Here is a 10,299-nt window from a genome sequence, read left to right on the forward strand (position 1 = left end):
AAGGGAATTTCAAAAATAGAGGGAAAATAGATGGAAAAGATGAAGGGACTTGCCTGACCAATTTATGACAAACCTAGGGTACTCTTACTTCAGCGGCTTCTATTTCATTGACCTTCAGCTGAATAGGATTTAGAATGACGGAGAAGACCTTTCATGTGGGACAGAATGAAGCCCTAGGATAGAACAGTGTTTTGCAAGAGGGATAGGAGATTGGGGCCTCAGTGAAGTTTGAAAATATTCCCTGGCAACCCTTAGTTTACAAGCTGAGGAGGAAGAGAGGTTGTGGCAAATACCCTTGTGGTTTCCTGGCACTTATTGTCACTCTAGTAAACTGAACTTTCAGGGTTATCTCTGGCCAGGAATGCAAAGAAGAAAGATAGTATTTGTGGAGGAGATTTGTAGACTTGTAGATAATTTGGTTATTTGCATTTACTTGGATGATTGAACCCTGGATGATTGAAAAGTCGCAGACCTTTTTTAATGTCTTATTTTGAGACAGTGTCATGTGGGGACTCTGGCCCAGGAAACAGATTTGGAGTTCCGCATGTGGAAGAAGATGCCAGATGCAGTTAGGATAGTAGACATGCTTTATTCACAGGTGGTGACAGGTTCCAGCCTCCAGCTTCAGCTTCAGCCCCCAACCAGGTCCATTTTAGCTTTCATTTTGCCCCCATTTTTTTCTCCATTAGCCCATTTTGCCCTGAGTCTTTTCCATAGGCCCTTTTTACATGCAGGCCAAACAAAGAAGGCACCCAACAAGTTACATAGGGGGCATAGGCTCACAAGTTAATGTTTATGACCTTGAGTATATACTGGATTAGGCTGTTTCTGGCTTTGAGAAACCAAAACAGCCAGTTTTCAGCCCTGGCTACACACTAAAAACATAACATGGCCTGCCAGGCGTTTCTTTGATGAAGACTAACGACAACCATTTTGGGCCTTTCCCAACAGAGAGAGTCTTGCTAAGTCCTTATGGCCTTGCTAAGCTGCTGAGGGAGGTCTTGAGCTTGCAATCCTCCTGCCTCAGACTCCCAAGTTGCTTGGATTACAGATGTGCACCACCATGTCTTTACTGTTGAATAAGAGGAAAAAAAATAAGCAGAATTTGACCCTGAACTTTGTAAGCCATTTTCAAAATGACATCTCTGTGGGAGTTGCTAATTACTTTCAGAGTGCCTGTTATATAGTAGAACTATCTTTTAAAGTATTGCATTTCATCTGTTTGAGATGATATCATGATTAAAAAGAAGTCAGAATGAAGGGAATAATAAGCACCATTGTTGTCTTTCTGTGCATAAACTCTTTAAATATCAAATTCCTATTGCGTATAAAAGATTTTTCAAAATCCTAGTTTGGGGGCAGTAGAAGGGCATTAGAAATCATGGAAATATAATGGTACTTAAACTTGTTGTAGTAGCATAACTCTTTTTCAAATCCAAATCTTAGAAAAGCCTATAATTTCTAAAAGGAAGGATGTGTTTGAGGAGGATACACAGAAGCCTGCCAACTCAACCTTTGGGCTATCTTTTCTCAACCTGCTCACTGAAGAACGTGAGGCTAATCTAGGCCATTTCTGTCATTTTGCAGATGAGGAAACTGAGGCCATGAGAATGTAGTTAATTTGCTCAAGGTCATACATCTAAGATTAACTGGGCAACAATATATAGATTGAGTTGAAAAGGAGAAAAAACTAGAGTCTAGGGGAATACTAGGAAACATTTTATGTAATCTATGGATGACTATAGAAATGAGATGACTTTTCAAGTATTTTGTCATGTGATTCCCTGATAGAGATTATGGATATCAATTTTTCATGTTGGATCTTAACATAGATTTGTTATCTTGGAAAACAAATGGTGTGAATCATGAGGAATGTTCCAAGATAGGCCTTTTCCTGCCTTTATGCATTGATGTGTTTGGAAGTGTAGGCCTTCTTTGACTTGCTTTAGAGGGTTCACTGCTGTTTGGTCTTAGAGGTGGGTAACATTCTGATATTTGTACCTGTAATGCCTGCAGTAGCACTGCATGAAATCAAATCGTGTACAGTGTAATGCCAAATGCCAGTCTGTTACTTGCCAAAATATATTACTACTTACTCCTTGTGTTCAAAATCTCTTCACAAAGTATTTGGCTTATAGCAAGATGCTCATAAAACACTCCAGTACAGTGAAGATTGTATTAAATAAAATAGTTCAATTTCTACTTCTATTTATCCAATTATAAAGAATGTGATACAACACTCAAAAATAGCCTTGAGACCTGGATTTGGGCAGCAGTATCTCTGCTCCTGAGTAGCTGTTTTACCTTGAAGAAGTCCCTCCTTTTCTTCTTTATTTATTGGTGCCAGGGATTGAACCCACAGGTGCTTAATCATTGAGCCACATCCCCAACACTTTTTATATTTTATTTAGAGACAGGGTCTCACTGAGTTGCTTAGAGCCTTGCTAAGTTGCTGCAGCTGGCTTTGAACTTGCAATCCTCCTGCCTCAGCCTCCTGAGCCTCTGGGATTACAAGTGTGAGCCACCAGTGCCTGGCCCTTCCTTCTTTTATGTTTTCCGTGTGCTACCTGAATGCTAGACACAGGGAATTCAGAACGACACACTATGTTTGAGCCCTTAAAGGGGCCCATAGTACAATGGAAGAGACAAGTGAAAATTAAATAGTAATTTGACAGGTATTATAACAAAGTTGTGTTTGAAGTGTTAGAAGAATGGAGGGAATTATTCTGGATCTAAGGACATTCTGTTAAAGGTCAAACTCCCTAATAGGACTTAAAATATTTTTTTCTGACCTGTCTGCTGATATCCTTTTCATTTTGTTCCTTCATGGATCCTAAGCTGCACCTTTGGCAAGCTTGCTAGTTCTCCAAACCTATCATGTTCTCTTAGGCTTTCAAATATTTACATGGCCTGTACCTTCTGTCTGGAATGTCTTTCTCTCCTTTATCTGCCTGGCTAATTTCTATTAGTTACTCATGAATAGCTCAGACATTTCCTTGAGGAAACAATTCTTGATCCTTCCCCTGCAGGTGAGTCTCCCTTCCTTTAGCTAAGGCATTTTTTTCACCTCCTTGTGATGGTACTGTGGTTGTCTTTATCTCTCTAGACCTGGATCTCCTTGAGGCCAGGGAATGTGTCTTAATCTTTGTGTACTTCAGCTTAGGATCTGGCACCTGTTAGGTAGGAACTCAGTGTTGAAAGAATAACTTTGCATCATCATCATCATTATCATAATCATCCCTAATCTTCTTTTTATAATAATACCTAATCTTTTCTGAATGATTGCTTCCTGCCAGGAGACTATTCTAAGTAATTCATAGGCATTTTCTCAGTCCTCACAAGTGTCATAAGAAATGGATGCTATTAGCTGGGTGCAGTAGCACTTACCAGTAATCCCAGCAGCTCAGGAGGCTGAGACAGGAAGATCACCAGTTCAAAGTCAGCTTCAGCAAAAGCAAGGTGGTAAGCAACTCAGTGAGACCCTAAATTTAAAAAATACTAAATAGGGCTGGGGATGTGACTCAGTGGTCGAGTGCTCCTGAGTTCAATCCCTATAGGTACTCACCCTATCAAAAAAAAAAAAAAAGAAAAGAAAAGAAATGGGTGCTATTATATCCCTGTTTTATAGATGAGGACATTGTGACCCAGAAAGGTTAAAGTAATTGGCCCAATATTGTTACCTTCAGCTGGGATTTGAACCCAACCCTGTCGGATGCAGATCAGATTCCAAAACCCATGGTCTTAACCACTATATTCTACTACAGAAGTGGGAAACATTATGGATCAGTTGAAAGCCAATGAGGAAAGGAATATGTAGCAGGTATGTAGGAAGTTTAAGGAAGTAAGACCGAATCATCAGCCTGGTCCACAATATGGAGGATGGACAGTTGGGCAGTCAGGAGAGTGCAGAGTTAATATGCTAAAAGAAATAGGGAGGCATTTAATTCAATTAAATATTTATTGAAGACCTTTTATGTGCTAGGCACTGTGCTGGGATAGAAATATGCCTAGTCTTTCTCCTAAGGCTCTGACAGTTATGTGAGGGAAAGAGACAAACAAGCGATTTCAGTGTCATGTGGTAAATGCTGACATAGTGATATCTAGAGGGTATGATGGAGGGGAGCACAATGAGGGGAATAGAGCCAGGGGGTTTATGGAAGGCCTGTCTCAGGAGATTATACCTAAAGTGAGTCTTGGATGGTGACAGCATATAGAGGGAATTTGGAGCACTTTAATATTATTGGAACTTAGAAAATGTATGCAGCAAGACATAGGTGATTAATTCATTCAACATATATTTATTGAATGCCATCTATAAGCAAGACACTGTAGTAGGCCTGCAGTGAATGGGAAGACAAAATTCTTGCCTTTATGGATTACAGTAGGCAAGCAGGGGCTACAGCATGCCTCCTATTTGTAGAGCAGTTGTTTTCAAAGAGCTTAGATAAACAATGACTCACCTGCTCCCCACAACAGTTTTAAATATCTACAGCAGATACACTGGTTCAGTCTATCCCCAAGTATGGGGGCACACTGGTGACATGAGAGATGAATTTATGCAGTACATGGAGGAACATTTTTAAAATTTAAATAGGTCTAAGAGAACCCCTAGCAGCCCTGTAGTATCAGGATATAAAGCTTCACTGCCAGCTGCTCCCTGGGTGACTCCAGCCCTTCCCCATCTGTCTCCATGGAGATAAGTGGTTTCATTTCTCCAATTTCCATACCTCCACCCTCAAATGAGCCTCAGAAAGCCCCCTCCTCATCTCTGTGGAAATAACTCCATGCTCCCCAACCTTTCCTCCAAGTCACACCCCTGCTCTTCAGACTGTCACCATAGAAACTGAATGTCCCTCTCCCCTACTCATCTCCATGGTGATCCTCTCGGTCTTACCCCAGGATGTCACCAGGTTCAATCTCTACTAAAGGTCCAGAACACAGGGAAGGTCTGAAGGTGAGCGTGACTCCCTGCAGTGGTAGCTGTTGTCTTCTCTGTTACTCCCAGCTGTGAAGGCACAGTGATCCCTTTCTCAATATAGGAGATAAGTATGGCTTCCAATGTACTGATTAGGTACCAGGCACTGGGCTGGGTACCTTTACAAACTCAAACTCATAATTGGTCATTTTACAGAGTTGAAGGAAAAAAGGCCCACAGAGTTCCAAGGCACTTGGCCTTGTTCCCCATCCTGCAACCCCTTATCACCCTCATGGAAACTAGGAACTAAGTGCATTTTATTTCCACCTTCCTCCTTTGCTATGTGACCTTGGACAAGCAGCCTCGTCTCTGTCAGCCTCATAAAATAAGAATGTTGGATTAAGGGTCATCTTGAATATCCCCTTATTAAAGTCAGATCTGACTGAGGAACTGATTTTTCATGCGTGAATGCTAGTGGATCTGTTAAGTTTTTATGTTTTGCCCTCCCCAGTCCTCCCTTTTTTATGGTGGTGCTGGGATGAAACCAGGGCCTCATTTAGGAGATGCAAGTACTCTACCACTGAGCTACACCCCCAGCCCTATTTGTTTTTTAAATTGACATGGTAGAGTTCTCCAAACCTTTTTTAATAACATCCTGTTTATTGTTTGACTCTCTCATGGTTTCTTCTTGGATTTTTTGTTTTTGTTTTAAAGTTTTATTATGAAATATTTCACACAAAGTTGATGAGAGGTCCTGTGTACCTTTCACCCTCCTTCTGCCAATACAGCCATCTTGTATAACTGTAGTACAATATCAAAACCAGTCAACAGACATTGACACAACCCTTAGAGCTTATGCAGATTTCACCAGTTTTATATGCACTTGCGCGCGTGCGCGTGTGTGTATGTGTGTGTGTAGTTCTAGGCAATTTTATCACATATGGAGAGTCATGTATCTATAACTTCAAACAAGATATGGAACTGTTCAATTATCACAAAGATTCTTCATGTTACTCTTTTATAACTACACTTGCCAACCTCCTTCCCCTCATTCCTAATCCCCAGAAACCAAAATCTGTTCTCCAACCTCCTTCCCCTCATTCCTAGTTCCCACAAACCAAAATCTGTTCTCCATCTCTAGATGTGCTATAGCCAGGTGTGGTGATTCACACCTGTAATCCCAGTGACTTGAGAGGTTAAAGCAGGAGGATCACAAATTCAATGCTGGCCTCAGCAATTTAGTGAGACACTGTCTTGAAATTAAAAAAAAATAAAAATAAAAGTTCTCGACTGTAGCTCAGAGGAAGAATGTCCCTGGATTCAATCCCCAGTACCAAAAAAAGTGCCATAAATATAGTATGTAACGTTTGGGGAGTGGCTTTTTCACTTAGTATGATTTCCTGAAGATTCACTCAAATTACTGAATGTTCAATAGTTCCTTCCTTTTGCTGCTGAGACTACTCATCCGTGGTCTGGATGAAGGACATCTGGGTCATTTTGATGGGTTATTATGAATAAAGCTCCTATAAACATTCCTGGTTTTATGTGAATAAAACTTGTCTTTCACAGAGCAAAAGTTTTAAATTTTTTTGAAATATAATTTGTAAATTTTTCCTCTTATGAATTGTGTTTTTGGTGTCAAGCCAAAAACATCTTGCCAAATCCTAGGTCCCAAAGATTTTCTCCTATTTTTCTGAAAGGTTTATATTTTACTTTTAAATCTGTGATCCAATGTTGAATTCATTTTTGTACAAGGCATGAGGTTTAGGCCAAGGTTTATTATTATTATATATATTTTTGCCTATGGTTGTCCAATTGCTCTAGTACCATTTGTTGGAGAGACTGTCCTTCCTCCATTGAATTGTTTTTGTTCTTTTGTCAAAAATCAGTTGGGCAGAGCTGTGGAGATCTATTTCTGGGTTCCCTTTTCTGTTCTATTGGTCTATGTGTCTCTCTCCATCAGTACCACAGAGCACAGCCTTTTGAAACAACGTCTAGTGTCCCTTGCTACATTGGATGATGCTAGGCAAATTATCCACCATGACTTCCCATCTTGCTCATTCAGTATATAAAATAGGATTCCAGAACCCCCGGTGATCTGACCCCTTCCTCCTTCTCCATTACTCCTTTCCTATTGCAATTTCCTTTGTTTACTCTGTTGCAGCCACAATGGCTTCATGACTCTTTCTTGGTCACATTATACATGCTTCCATTTTCAGGTCTGTTTCCTTATCCTGGTCCCCACTACCCCTGAAGTCTTCAGGATTACCTCTTTTACCTCCTTCAAATCTTTTCTCAAATTCCACCTTCTCAGTAAGGCTTATTTAAAATGGAAAGCCTCTGTTTCTCCCCTTTCCTTGCTTTTTATCCACAGCACTCATCACTATTGAACACATAATGTCATCTACTTATTTTATTTTTTAGTGCTAAGGATTGAACACATGGCCTTGTACATGCTGAGTGCATACTCTACCACTGAGTTATGCCTGCAGTGCATGCATGCGCATGCACACACACACACACACACACACACACACACACACACACGTGTGTGTTTTGTGGTCCTGCTGATCCCCATCCCTTCTCCTGAATTTTCTTTAATTGAACCTTATTCTGCACCAGGCACTCTGCCAATGTTATACATATTATCTCTTTTATCTTTACACCCACTCTGTGAGTATGGTACCATGACTAGCCCTATTTTACAGCTGAGAAAAACAAGACTTACATATTTCTGTCTCACATAACTACAATGTGAATTCGATGAGAACAGGAATTTTTATTTTGTTCACTGCAGTATTTCCATTGCCTAGACTATGGTACAATATACCTTTGTTGAATGAATAAAGAAATGATTGAGCTGGGCATGGAGATGCACACCTATAATCCCAGCAACTCAGGAAGTCAGGTCAGGAGGATTGCAAATTCAAGGTCATTCTCCACAACTCAGTGAAGCCCTAAGAAACTTAACAAGACCCTCAAAAAATAAAAGGGCTGGGGATGTAGCTCAGTGGTAAAGTACCCCTTAAATGCTCAGTATGGAAGGAAGGAAGGAAGGAAGGAAGGAAGGAAGGAAGGAAGGAAGGAAGGAAGGGAGGGAGGGAGGGAGGGAGGGAGGGAGGGAGGGAGGGACGGACGGACAGATGAATGAGTGAATGAATGCAGTGACCCAGGGTCCAGTTCACCTGATTTGTGCCCTAAGCTTGTGACCCTAAACCCATCCACTTGCTTCTCTAAGGCTGACCACCAGGTGGCAGTTGGAGTCTGAACTTCTGCCTCATTTGCTCCCTCTTGCCTTCTCCGAGCTGCCTATCAGTCTTGCCTAGGACTTCTGAAACCTCCTCCACCTAAACACAGCCAGGGGATTTTGTGTGAGCTCTTGAAATAGGCAGCATGAGCACCTGCTCTCATCTTTTTCTCCTTTGTAGGAGAAAAACACTTAACATCTTTAAGGTCCCACCCTGCTCTCTGTCTCAAATGAAAGAAACCCCAGATACTGCCCACTGGCAGCCCCCAAGGTAACTGTCAGCAGTTCCTAAGACATTAGTATACATGGCCCTAAAAAGAAAACATTTCCTAGTGTTACTGTGCATCTCAACGGGGTGAAGACTAAGTAATTTAGTACCATGGTTAAGTCTTTTGAGTCAGCCTGGGTTTGGATCTTCACTATGCTGTGTATTAACCTTATATCCTAGGTGATATTGGGCAACTGACCTAGATATTTAAAGTCTCAGTTTTCTTAGCTTCAAAATGGGGATAGTCATGGTACCAAACTCATGGAGTGAGTGTGAAGATTCAATTGGATAATATGTACAACATCAGCAGAGTGCCTGGTACAGAATAAGGTTCAATTAAAGAAAACTCAGGGACAGGGATGGGGATTGACAAGACCAGACATGGCAGGACTGGTCATGGAGTATAAAGATGGTGCCAAGTAGATTACTAGAAGGCTGAAGCCAAGAAATGATGGGAGATCAGGGAAACCTTCACAAAAGAGATCACCTTTCAATTGTAGCTTACAGGTTGAACTATGCTGGACAGTTAAGCTAGAAAGAGCAATCCAGAAAGAAAGACTGGTATATGCTAATAAAGAGAGGTGTAAAACAATAACTATTTATAGTATTCTAGTAACTTTAAGTAGTCAAGTATGACTGAAATACAAGTTTCTTGTGTGCAGAGTGACAAGAAGCAAAGATGACAGGTCAGAAGGGGCCAGATCCTAAAGGGTCTCATGTGCCAGGTGAAAGAGTTTGGAATTGACTTGGTGTGTAGTGGGGAGCCATCAGAGTTTTAGGTAGGGAAGTAGATGGTTAAAGTTGATGGCTTGGAGGCAGGTAGTAGATAAGCTGAGCATAGATTAGTGACATTACAATAGGGATGGAGATGAAAGGATGAAGTCCATGGATATTTTTTTCAAAGAATGAAATCTATAGTAATAATTTTTCAAGAGCTCGCCTGAAAAAGGAAGAGCCAGAGCCAGAGAAAGAAGTAGTGTCATGGTACAATTTTGGTTTTTTTGTTTTTTTTAAATGGGTGAGACTTGTGGCTCTCCTATTCCCCATAGGACCTGGCACTAATTGAATGAGTGGAGGGAGGGGTGCCCAGCACAATACTTGCCAAGTTCTGTCCCAGTTTCAGCCTGGCTCTTGACCCTATGACTTCCCTGTCATCTCTAAGGCAGAGCCCCAAGATACAAGGGCTGAGAGGGCTGGACTTTTTACTCAGAGCTTAGATTTCCTTTCAAATGTAGGGGTTTCCCTATAATGGTCCCCAGGTACTGAGGGAAATTTACAGGCTAGCCAGGGAAGGCATCCACATCTGTTAATTTCCTGATACCCCCAAATGCAACTTCTGTTAGAAGAGTCCACCAACTTTCTTCTGCTTATTTCCTTCTCACCTTCAAAGGCCTTTACTCCCTCCCTGTCTTCTCTTTCTTATCTTTTCCCTGGGGATAACATTGGTCCTTGCTTTTATTCATCCTTATGGACACTTCCTGCCTTGGCGTGGGCCTACTTAAAAGTACCCAAGGCATAGTACCAAGGCATAGGTCATGTTTGGGGGGAAAGTGAAGGACCCAACAGCATGACCCAACAAGAATGTTGGCCTGATCCTGGCCTTCCTATCTCTGCAGCAGGAGAAATTTTGTCCCTTGGTCCCAAGGATGCCTCTGCCCCAACTGCTGGGGACTTTTGCCTTCCTGGCCCAGCCTCCAGTGAAAATATCTGAGTTTGTGGTGAATGAGAAAGGGACAAATTGTTATACGTGCATAATTTTGTGTTAAGTGCTTTATATATGTCATCACATTGAATCTCCACAACAACACTGTGAGGGAGGTATTAGTATCACTGTTTTATAGATGAGGAAACTGAAGCTTAGGGAAGTTA

The sequence above is a fragment of the Sciurus vulgaris genome, assembly GCF_902686455.1.
Source record: "Sciurus vulgaris genome assembly, chromosome: X".
Lineage (NCBI taxonomy): Eukaryota > Metazoa > Chordata > Mammalia > Rodentia > Sciuridae > Sciurus > Sciurus vulgaris.